Genomic DNA, 12655 nt, shown 5'->3' with positions numbered 1-12655 from the left:
CCACACTCTATTCTGGTGCTTGGATTCGCCAGAGGTGACGTGAACTGGTTCAGCCTGGTCCCCTCCAGACTTGTGCCAAATGTATGCTGGTAGGTACTGTTCCCTGGTCTGGTCTGGGCTGGTTCCTATTATGGTTCTTGTGCTCACATGCAGGTACTGTGTCCTGAAAGAGGAATTCCCCAGGTTCCTCCATCAGAACCTCTCCCAATGTCAGATCTTGTGCACACTGGTGGGTCCATGGGCCAGCCCTGCTTAGTCCACCTCCTGTCCTGGCAGGGACTTTGGCTTTTCCCGACTGGCCTTCACCCATTCTGGTTCTTACTGTTGGATGTTTCAGCCCAGCCAAGGCTGGGGTATACCCAGACACAGCTCACACATGGCTCACTAGAGGCAGAAACCTAGCCTAGCCTGTCCTACACCTACCCTGGTCCTCCACAGCACCAGTTGGTGCTAGAGTCTAGCCCATCTCGGTGTGCCCAGCCCCAGTCCACATTTGTGCCAAGGGACACTGTAGCTATATCCAGACCAGAACACAGCTCCTACTCTTGCCCCCTGCACTCACCAGTGGCAACCCCAACCCAGCCAGGGTGTCCTCTTACCTCCCCAGTAAGGCCTGTTCTCAACCATAGACTGCACACATGTTAGTGGTTGTTCTGACCCAGCTTGGCATTACCTTTCATCTGTCTTGGCCTTTGTCCTAGATGCTGAAGCCTAGGCTGACCTGGCCTGGCCCCCGTCCCGAGAATCACTGGCAGGTGATGGAACCTGGCCCTGCTGTGTCTAGTCCCATTGCTGTCTCATGCAAACCAGTACAGTATACAGATAAAAGAAACAGGGCTGGGATCACCTCAGATGAAGTTTCTTTGGGGATCCCTCCAACTGAGCTGCTGATCTCAAAACCCCAACCATGAAGAGAAGTGCAAGTTCCGTGGTCTGACCGTGGAGTGCATGTGCCAAAGCTGAGCTGCCTCAGAGGCTCAGATGGAGCAGTGGACAGCATATCCACATGTACATGGAGGATATGGCAGTCTACTGGAAATTGCAGAGGACACCTAGTACCACAACAGAAGACAGAGAACAGAACAAATTGATCATCTACCCCAGTCATGTGTTGGCAGTGAAAATCTGGGCAAACACAGACTCTAAGGTGGACTGTGTCAGCCAGTGGATTCTGGAGAGATTTCTTCATATTTGGAATGGTGAGATTGGCAGCAATTCAGAACTGTTGAACTCTCAAAACCACTTGAGCAGTGCCCTCGGAGCATACTCCATGTTGGGAACCCTGGGATGGTTAGGAGGCTGGATGGGGCTTCTCCATTTAACTCTATCCTTACCCCAGACACAGAAAGAGAGAGAGAGAGAATGAGAATGTGGAAACAATGGTTTTACTCACTTTCCTGTAGCCCTTGACCCTTTGTGCCCTAATCAACTATGTGAATATTATCAAAATAAAATAATAATAATAAAAAGTCTCAGGCTATCAATCTAACAAGAACCACCACCAACACCTTTAATTGAGTGATTGCTGAATGCTATATGCTCTGCATACATCAATCCATTTAAGCTTTTAACACCTCCCTGAGAACAGTGCAGCGGGTGCTACTGATGTCCTGGCCCACACTGCCTCTGCCTACTTTCAGTTCATTGAGAACCATTGTAGATGGTTCTCATACAAGCTGCTTCCCTATGGTACCTCTACCTGGGGCCTTTCTCCAAAACCACATGAAAAGAGCTCAACTCTAGACAGGAAAGCCTGCCAGATTATTCCTAATACGTACCTTTAATACAAGAATGTTCACAGCAGCTTTATTAAACCAATTATAATTTATTCATGAACTACCACACTGTATTGGGCCTGGCGGCGTGGCCTAGTGGTTTAAGTCCTTGCCTTGAATACCCCGGGACCCCATATGGGCACCGGTTCTAATCCTGGAAGTTCCACTTCCCATCCAGCTCCCTGCCTGTGGCTTGGGAAAACAATCAAGGATGGCCCAAAGCCTTGGGACCCTGCACCTGTGTGGGATACCTGGAGGAAGTTCCTGGCTCCTGGCTTCGGATCAGCATAGCACTGGCCGTTGTGGTCACTTGGGGAGTGAATCATCGGAGGGAAGATCTTCCTCTCTGTCTCTCTTCCTCTCTGTATATCTGACTTTTTAATAAAAATGAATAAATCTTAAAAAAAAAAGAAATACCACACCGTGATAACAAAAGATCCAAGTACTGTTAGACACACTAACTCACAGTTACTGTGTGAAGCAAGAAAAAAAAAAAATCCTCCATCTGTATAGTGTTGGAGAGCAGGCAGAACTAATCAATTGTAATGAAAGTTAGAAGTGTCCTTATCCTGGGGGAATGGCATAAAGGGGGAAAGGACTCCTCGTGGGGTGCCGGAAGTGTGGCATTTCTTGGGCTGGGTCATAGTTTAGTGCAAGTGTATTATGGAAGCATTGACTAAGCAGTACTGACACACTAACTGTATTCTCTTTACAACATAAAGGAAGAAACAAAACATGCCAAAGCCATGGTAGATAGCAGTATTTTCAGTCTTCATGAGGGTATACTCCAGTCATAGATGTTACACTCCAGCCATAGATGCTACCCTAGACATGGTATCTGTCCTGTGTCTGATCAGCTCTTCTCTGATGCTTACTAAGCAGCTGTTGATGTGGCCAATGCACTCTCCTTCATTTCCAGCAGGTTAAAATAAGGAAAAGTGCATTCATTTTCCCAAGAAGGCCAGGGAACAGACTATGTTAACTGTCTTGCTCCAGAGCCATATTCACTTTTCTACTCTTTTTGCCACAATACAGCCTAAAGGATGTTAACTTTCTTTCCATTAGCAAAAGACTGTGATACTCCACTATGTGGTTTACATCAAGTTAACCAGACTTAATGGGTAGAAAACATAAGTTCTCTGGATGCCTGGGCAAGATACATGTGCCAGAGAACATTAAAACAAACAAAAACACACCAAGATCAGGGGCTTGCCACATCTGTGAAGACTTTGGAAGTCCAGTGACTGGACGTGTCAGGCCATGCCCCATGCAAGGAAGGGACCCTTATCCATGCTGAAAGAGGAGCAGCTTTATCGGGTTCCCTCAGATATTTAATCACCCCTTCAGAGATCCGCATCCCGATATTGCTGATTTCCTTCTCTTTCAAAATTTTTGTTTTTAAGACTTATTTATGTAATTGAAACACAGACTTAGAGACGAGGGGAGAGAGAGACAGAAACCTTTACTCACTCTCTAAATGGCCGCCATGCCACACGGAAGCCAGGAGACAGGCGCTCCAATCAATTTTCCTTCACGTGTGATAGAGTACTTGGGTCACTTCTGCTGCTTTCCCAGGAATATTAGCAGGAAGTTGCATTGGAAGTGCAGCAATCAGGACTCAAAGTAGCTCGCTGATGGTACCAGCATCACAAGCAGCAGTCTAACCTACTCTTCCAGGACACCAGCCCCCACACTTGGAAGTTTTGCAAATCCATCTTCCTTCTGGTCATCCAATCCCAGGAATAATAACTGTGCCTACAGACTTTCCTTCTGTGCCACATCAGCCTCCCTAGTCTTCGTGCTTTTCATTTCTTCAATGATGGTTAATCCTTATAACAAACGCCTGTTTTGAGTCCCCCAAAACTGTGACAGACAGTTCTGATACACACTGACAGCCTCTCGGCTCGAAAGATTTCGATTGTGATCCTAAGGACACTGTTGGACCACAAAGCCTGTGTTCCACATCACAATTGGAAGTGAGAATCTGGAGGCAGCACTGAGCTCTGGTACCAACACTGGAATTGGCTTAATACTGCGTATGTTGGTGGCATTTGTTGCTTTCCTGTGAAATACCTCAAAAGTCAGTGAGAGTAAAATCAAACAGAGGAAAAATATTAATGAAAGCATTATAAAAATAACAATCCTCCCCCCAAATCTCCACATTAATTATGTTGTTGACTTTATCAACAATTCAACACTTCCACTGTTAATTGTAAGCATCTTTAACTGGTTTCCCTTGATAGTCTATTTCAAAGATAGGATAGGGCTCATGCATATAGAACTTGCTCTACAAATGTACGTGTATTATCTTTGCTAACTGTATGCTTCAGCTTGACACGGCTAAGGGATGCAGATGCCCATGTAGCTGGTAAAACATTATTTTTGGATGTGTCTGAGGGAAGAGATTAGCCCGTGAATCAGTAACCTACAGACGTCCATCCTGAGCAAAGCCTCTGGCTCCTAGGCTTTTGAACTCTGAACATACACCTTCCCCACCTCTCCTCCAACCCTTAGGCCTCTGGCCTTGAACTGAGTCATAACCTGGCTATCCTGGTTCTCCAGGTTACAGATGGTGGCACTTTTTTTCCCTTTAAGACTTATTTTATTTTTATGAAAGACAGGGTGGCAAAGAGAGAGTGAGAGAGGGGGAGAGAGAGAGAGGGAGAGAGGGAGAGAGAGAGAGAGAGAGAGAGAGAGAGAGAGAGAGAGAGAGAGAGAGAAACGGAGATCTTGCATCTGTTGGTTTACTCCCCAGATGTCCACAAAGGTTAGGTCTGCAGCAGGCTGAAGGGAGCAGCCAGAAACTCCCCATCCAGCCAGCACTTGGGCCACGTTCCATTGCTTTCCCAATCCAGAAGTTGGATTACACTCAGACTGCTGCTCCAGTGTCACGCCGTCATAAGGGGTCGGTTTAACCTACTGTGCCCCAGAGGGTGGGACTCTTGACCTCCACAAATGCACAAGCCAATTCCTACAATAAATCTGTTTTTAATACTCTTTAAGTTGATGAATGTGCAAAAGGGATACGTTTATTTTAATGCTAAGAAATGTGTTCACTACAAAAAAGTTATGCATGGATTTAGAAATATTTGCACCCAATAAACATCTTTTACGTCTTTCTCCACATACATATCCTTTAATTTTGTTGAAGAACCTGGCTACACATGCAGTAGAAGAAGCTGAAGGCTAGAGTGAATGTGTAACTTGTCCAAAGTCACTCAATAAAACAAGAACGTGGTTTTAACCTTGGGGTATATTCTCTTAATTATTAAACAATACTGACTGTCTAACTAGTGATTTAACAAATAATTTGTATTTTCATTCGGATTGCATTTGTGTATCTTTTGAAGATGTTTCACATGCTTTCAGGATAAGATTTCAAAAACAAGTAGATCCTCGGACTTCTGGAAACTGAATGGAATGCTGAGGCAGGGCCAACGGAGCATTTAAACCTGGGCTGTGCTCAGCACTGTCTGTAGACAGAGTATGGGTGCATGCAAGGGGAACCCACAGGCTGCTTAGCTCAGTCAAATACCTCCAACTGGTGGGGAAGTGAGAGCATACACAGTGAATGTGTCTGAAGACTGTGGGGTCTTTGCTACTTGCTGGTAAGACATTGTTTCATTTCATCTCTCAGTTTTCTACTTCTAAAATGTGGGAAAGCAATAGCTGCTGTGATCTGCTCTCAACAGTTCTTCGGAGGTCATACTCAGGAGTGCTTGAAGCTCTTGGGAGGAGGGTCGACCATGTGATGGTGTTGCGTTGGCCTCCCGTAGGCTAACCTGGTCAGCCAGCTTGTCCCTGGCATACTCCGATAAAGACTCCGAGGTGTTGAATTGAAAGCTAATTGGCTTCAGTCCAACCATTGCGGCCAGAGGCTGCAATGAACCAGAGGCTGGACTATTTTTTTTTTTCTCTTTTCCACATCACACTGCCTTTCTAATAAATAAAACACCTATTCAAAAACACAAAGCCATCCCTTGGCTTGGTTGTAGCACTTTCACTCCTATAAAAGTGTTCAAGAAGTGGTTTTCTCTTTCATATCTCTTGATTTCTAAAAAATAAGACCAAGTATCTCAGTAACTTATATATGTGAAAAAATATTTTGAAAATAAAATCAGGTGAAATAAATCCCACCACTCATAATATAGTAGAAAAACAGCTGAGGTTGACTAATGTGAAAAACAACAAAACTACTTCCTTCAGCTTAAACAAAATTTAGGTTCCTGAATATAATGGCTTCTTTTGGGTGCTGAAAATCTATACTGATCTCACTTCTTTTTTTAAAAAAAAAATTATTATTTTTTTTAATTGGAAAGTCAGATACATAGAGAGTAGGAGAGACACAGAGGAAGATATTCCATCTGATGATTCCCTCCGCAAGTGGCTGCAACGGCTGGAACTGTGCTGATTCGAAGCCATGAACCAGGAGCTTCGTCCAGGTCTCCCACATGTGTGCAGCGTCCAAAGCTTTGGGCTGTCCCCGACTGCTTTCCCAGGCTTTCCCAGGCAGGGAGCTGGATGGGAAGTGGGGCTGCCAGGATTAGAACCGGCACCCCTATGCAATCCCGACACGTTCAAGGCAAGGACTTTAGCTGCCAGACCACTGTGCCGGGCCCTGATCTCACTTCTTAAGAGCAGCATTTGGTAGCCATCTGATAATTTTGTAAGTCTCAAGGTAAGTGTGAAGACAAAGGGTTTTACAATTTTTCAAGCACAGGAATGTAAAGTACATTTCCTAGAGTTCTCAGATAAATAGTAACTCATGCAAATAGTTGAAAAGTCCAAATATCTACCTAGAAATCTAAAATCTGAAAGAAAATCATGTAACAGCCAATATATGTGGCATTTAGTTTCTAGGATGACTCCCAAGAGTCCTGTATCCTGCTATTCATGCTATTGTGTGGTCATCAACCTCTGATTAACTATACCAGGCTGGATACCGTCATAATGAAGACAAATGATTTCTACACTTGATCTTAGCCAAAAGGCCGAGAAGCAATGACAAATGATTTCTAAGGCTAGATCCTAACACAAGTGTGGCTTCTGCTTTGGTGTCTGTTGGAGCACTGATGTTGAAGGAAGCTAGCTGCCATGTTGTGATGCCATTCAAACAGCCCAATGCTATTAAAATTCTCACTGTCACATGTTTGTGGGGTGAGGAGTTGTAGGTAATCTGGTTGCCAATTTTTGGAAAGGTGATGGGTGTAATCATACAGCATTAAACACATGATTAATGCAAGGTACTAGACCTCCATACATCAATAGGGCTGGATTTAAAAAGTATGCTTTGTCAGAGCCTGGCACGGTAGCCTAGCGGCTAAAGTCCTTGCCTTGCACGTGCCAGCATCCCATATGGGCGCCGGTTCTAATCCCAGCAGCCTCACTTCCCATCTAGCTCCCTGCTGGTGGCCTGAGAAAGCAGTTGTGGCCCAAAGTAATGGGACCTTGAACCCATGTGGGAGACTTGGAAGAAACTCCTGGCTTCAGCTCTGCTCAGCTCTGGCCATTGTAGCCACTAGGGGTGTGAATCAATGGATGAAGATCTTCCTCTGTGTCTCTCCTCATCTCTGTATATCTGACTTTCCAATAAAATAAATAAATCTTTTTAAAAAGCGTAGGAGACCTATTCGAAGAAAACTACAAACTATTTAAAAAGGAAATTGAACAAGACCTCAAAAGATGGAATAACATCCCGTGCTCCTGGATAGGCAAAATCAATATCATTAAAATGTCTATACTACCACAAGCAATATACATTTTCAACGCAATTCCAATCAAATTGCCTAAAACATTCTTCACGGAACTGGACACAATGATTCAAAAGTTCATCTGGAAACACAAAAAACCACGAATAGCTAGAACCATCCTGAAAAATAAGAAGTTAGCAGGGGGAATCACAATCCCGGACCTCTGGACATACTATAGAGCAGTGGTTATCAAAACAGCCTGGTACTGGCACAAAGACAGAAAGGAAGATCAATGGAATAGAATAGAAGCACCAAAAGGGAACCCACACAGATACAGCCAATTAATCTTTGACATTAGACCAATGACAGTCCAAGCAAGTGGGAAGGCCTCTTTAGTAAATGTTGTTGGGACAACTGGCTGGTAGCCTGTAGAAACAAAAAGATAGACCCACATCTATCACCATACACTAAGATCCAATCTACATGGATAAAAGACCTAAACCTACATCCAGAAACCTTCAAACTCTTGCAAGAAAATGTAGGAAATACCCTGCAAGACCTAGGAGTAGGTCCCGACTTTCTAAGAAGGACACCAAAAGCAATAGCAGTTGAGAACAGAATAAACAAATGGGACCTCATCAAACTAAGAAGCTTCTGTACAGCAAGGGAAACAATCAACAAAGTAAAAAAGCAACCCACAGAGTGGGAGAAGATCTTTGCACACGATATAGGCGATAGGGGGCTAATTTCCAGGATATACAAAGAAACAACCAAAAAACCAAAACGAACAAGCCACTCAAGAAATGGGCACGGGAAATGGGCAAACATTTCACAAAGGAACAAGTCCAAATGGCAAACAAACATATGAAAAAATGTTCCAGCTCCCTGGCAATAAGGGAAATCCAAATTAAAACATCGATGAGGTACCACCTAACACCAGTAAGATTGGCCCACATAAACAAGAACGCCAACGACGCTTGCTGGCGAGGATGCGGGGAAAAGGGAACCCTACTCCACTGCTGGTGGAGCTGCAAATTGGTACAGCCTTTATGGAAATCAGTCTGGAGAACACTCAAACAACTCAAAATCTGCGTACCATATGACCCAGCAATAGCACTCCTAGGAATATATCCAAAACACCTGTTTTACGACAAACCAACATGCATCCCTATGTTCATTGCAGCACAATCAGTAATTGCAAAAACATAGAAACAACCGAAATGCCCATCAGCAGAAGATTGGATAAGAAAGCTTTGGTTCATCTACTCCATGGAATACTACTCAGCTATTAAAAAAAACAAAATGCAGTTCTTTGTGGCTAAATGGGCACAACTGGAAACTATAATGCTAAGGGAAATGAGCGAATCCCAAAAGGTTAGATACCACATGTTTGCCTTGATTTAACCTGTAATTTTTTGTTTGGTTGTTTGTTATTTTTTGAACCTGTCATTGATACTGTCTCAACCCAGATGTTTCGAAGAATGGAACTTGCATTATTTTTAACATATTGTTTACTCGATACTATGTCAATTAATTCCATAATGTTGTATATTGATACTGAGGTTTTGTTGGGGCTTTTAACTGACCGGATCTTTACTCTGTTAGCCCTACCTTCAGACCAGAGAAGGTCTCCCCAAGAGGCCACTGAACTTATCTGGACAATAAGACGCTGAACTTTATGCTAGGCATGTGATTGCAAGGAATGAATCTCAACTGAACTTGAACTATGTTTATGCAACAAGGTGGAGGAATCCACCATGGGGGGAGGGGTATGGGAGGGGTGGGGGGAATCCCCAGCGCCTATAAAACTGTATCACATAATACAATGTAAACAACAATAAAAAAAAAAAATAAAGTATCCAAAAAAAAAAAAAAAGTGTACTTGGGCCCCGGCACGGAGGCGCAGTGGTTAAGATCCTCACCTTGCATGCCCGGGATCCCATATGGGCGCCGGTTCTAATCCCGGCAGCCCCGCTTCCCTTCCAGCCCCCTGCCCGTGGCCTGGGAAGGCAGTCGAGGACGGCCCAAAGCTTTGGGACCCTGCACCCGTGTGGGAGACCCTGAAGAGGCTCCTGGCTTCGGATCGGCATAGTATCGGCCCGTTGCGCTCACTTGGGGAGTGAATCATTGGACGGAAGATCTTCCTCTCTGTCTCTCCTCTCTGTATATCCGCCTTTCCAATAAGAAAAATAAATCTAAAAAAAAAAAGTGTACTTTGTCCAAAAAGATTGTAATATATAGCATATGGTTCATGTAAATAAAAATTCACAATTTTTTATGCAAGAATACATTCCAGTGAAAATATAGGCACAAAATGCATTAAAATGGAAGCTAAAGATGAATTCAGTATGGAGATTTGAAAAGGTAAATTTAAAAAATTCAGAGAAGTGATTTTAATAGGTTTCAAATAGAGGATTATAATTAGCCCAATTACTTGCACTGGAAATACAAAGCTGAAATTAAATAGACCCAAATAGAGCAATGAATCTATGGTTTGCACATGGCACAGAGGTTAAAGTGCTGCTTGTCACACCAGCTCCCGTGTCAGTGTGTCTATTAACGTCCTGGCTGTTCTAGCATCGTCCCAGGGGAGGCAGCAGGGGAGGGTCCAGTGCTGTGCTCCTGCCGTCCCGTGGGAGACCAGGCATCTGGGGAGTGAGTCAGCGATTCAAAGTTCTCTGTCTCTCTCTAGAAAGAAAGGAAATAATGTGGACACATGAAAACAGTGATGACAAAAAAGAAGAGTTGCAGCGAATGCCACGCCAGGTCAGTTTCAAAACAGAGAAGTCTGTGCACAAAGTTGGATTGTTCTGAACATAACAAGCACACAATTAGTTGGGCAAGAAAGTGATTAAGACTGCCGATCAAGAACTTCCTTCTAGTCACTTCCTTTTGGGATCCCTGTGTCCTGATCTGGGTAGTTCCTTCAAAGTGAAGTTTCATTGGAATGAAGATCTGAAAGAGGCTTTGAAAATAACATTTTTATTTATTGTCCAAGGCATTTAAAAGTATTGCTCCTTCTTTTGCTTTTCCTTAGAAACTATCAAGTGTTTGCCTGCTGAGTTATCTGGAATAATTCTAAAGCAACCCTTTTGTCTATTGTCTATGAAATGGAAAGCCAAATATCATGGAGGAAAACAGCATTGTTTAAATTATGTGCAATTATGCTACCTGGCACTGTTGAGTTTCATTATCAGAGTTTTAAGTGCTATTTGTATTTTTTTAAAAAGTGATGCTTCATAAATACCAGAGAAAAATTAGATGTCTACTTGCTAACGTACCACTCTAATAGGAAAGAACCTTTATTTGGCGTGGGGTGGGAAGGTCGCACTCCGCACTATGGCTCAACCTCATGCATCTTGTATCTCATACTCACCTTCGTAAGGTGCGTAGAGAATACAACAAAATTTCACTTCAATGTCTGTGTAACCTGAGCAATATGCAAATGCAAACGCCAAATGCACACATGCATACATTCAAAGAACACATTCTGCTTCAACTTACATGGTCGTCATGATATGAATGCTGCCATCAAGCATGTCCATGACCTCATGTTTTGGTGTTGTAGGAAGCACATGTAAGGTCTGTTGCCTTGGCAGATTTTTTAAAAATTATTTTTTTCATTTCTTTTAAAGATTTGCATATTTATTTATATTTTGTTTCTTTTTGTAAGATTTATTTTATTTTTATTGGAAAGTCACATATACAGAGAGGAAGATCTTCTGCCTTATGAGTCATTCCCCAAGCTACCACAATGGCCAGAGCTGAGCCAATCCGAAGCCGGGAGCTTCTGCTAGGTCTCCCACATGGGTACAGGGTCCCAAGGCTTTGGGCTGTCCACAACTGCTTTCTCAGGCCACCAGCAGGGAGCTAGATGGGAAGTGGGGCTGCTGGGATTAGAACTGGTGCCCATATGGGATCTGGGCGTGTACAAGGTGAGGACTTTAGCCTCTAGGCTACCACACTGGGACCTATTTTTATTAGAAAAGCGGATCTACAGAGAGGAGAGACAGATAGTTCTTCTGTCCTCTGGTTCACTCCCTAAGTGACTGCAACAGCTGGAGCCAAGCTGATCCAAACCCAGGAGCCAGGAACTTTTATGGGTCTCCCATGCATGGGCAGGATCCCAAAGCTTTGGGCTGTTCTCTACTGCTTTCCCAGGCCATAAACAGGGAGCTAGATGGAAAGTGAAGCAGCTGAGACACATCCCTGTGCATGCAAATGAAGATTTAGTCACTAGGCTATTGTGCCAGGGCCTTTCTTGGCAGATTTCAAATATACAACACGGTATTGCTAACGTCACAATTAGACATCCTGATTGAATTCATTCTGTGTCCGAAAATTTGAACAGTAACTAACACCTCCTTATTTTTAATCATTTCTTGAAATACAAATAGTATTTGCATTTGGCCCTTGTACTTGGTTCTGGAGGTTGGCAAGTCCAAGGTCAAGGTGTTGGTGTCTAGTTAAGACCTTCCACTATGTCATACTAGCCAAACTAGTACTCAAACTAGTACTCTTAAAAGGAGCCACCCCCACAGTAACAAAGCTACTCTTCTGATGATTACATTAACCCATGAGCAAGAACAGAGACCCCCGTTAGGGCCCACCTCCCAGCACTGTTGCATAGGGAATTAAGGTTCTTGCATATGCTTCTTGGAGAACACATTCAAATCAGAGCAGATACATAACCCAACGTGGGGCTGTTGGAGCATATGGTAGTTCTATTTTTAATTCTTTGAGCAACAGCTATGATTATTTTCCATAGTCACAGGACCAGTTTTCAAGAAAGATTAGTGGCTTATGCTACCTGGCACTGTTGATGTCCAACATTGCAGGCTTGTCTCAGATTTCACATTGCCAGCTTTGCTCTCCGTGAGTTTCTCTCTGCTTCTCCAAGGGTTCTCTTGGCCCCATAACATCTTGCTGAAAGAGTGTGCAAGAAAGTTCCAGAGTGCTGAAGATTTGATCTCCGCAGTGGTGACCTCAGTCTCCCGCTCTTCGGAGGCCTCGGGTAACTGAGCCCTGTGGTCTTCAATGCAGCTGGCACTTTCAGGCACCCTCTCTTGGCTTTGCCCTTCCCCGTCTTGCTTTGCTCACTCCCTGACCCATGTTCCTGAGAATGCAGCTTAATGAAACCACCTTCACTGTGTCAGGGCTTGCTTTAGGGAGAGCCCAGAAAAATGGACC

This window comes from Ochotona curzoniae, unplaced genomic scaffold, assembly GCF_017591425.1.
Source record: "Ochotona curzoniae isolate NIBS_2020 unplaced genomic scaffold, NIBS_Ocur_1.0 scaffold_2587, whole genome shotgun sequence".
Classification (NCBI taxonomy): domain Eukaryota; kingdom Metazoa; phylum Chordata; class Mammalia; order Lagomorpha; family Ochotonidae; genus Ochotona; species Ochotona curzoniae.
The sequence above is the reverse complement of the archived record's forward strand: the minus strand, read 5'-3'. Positions refer to the sequence as shown.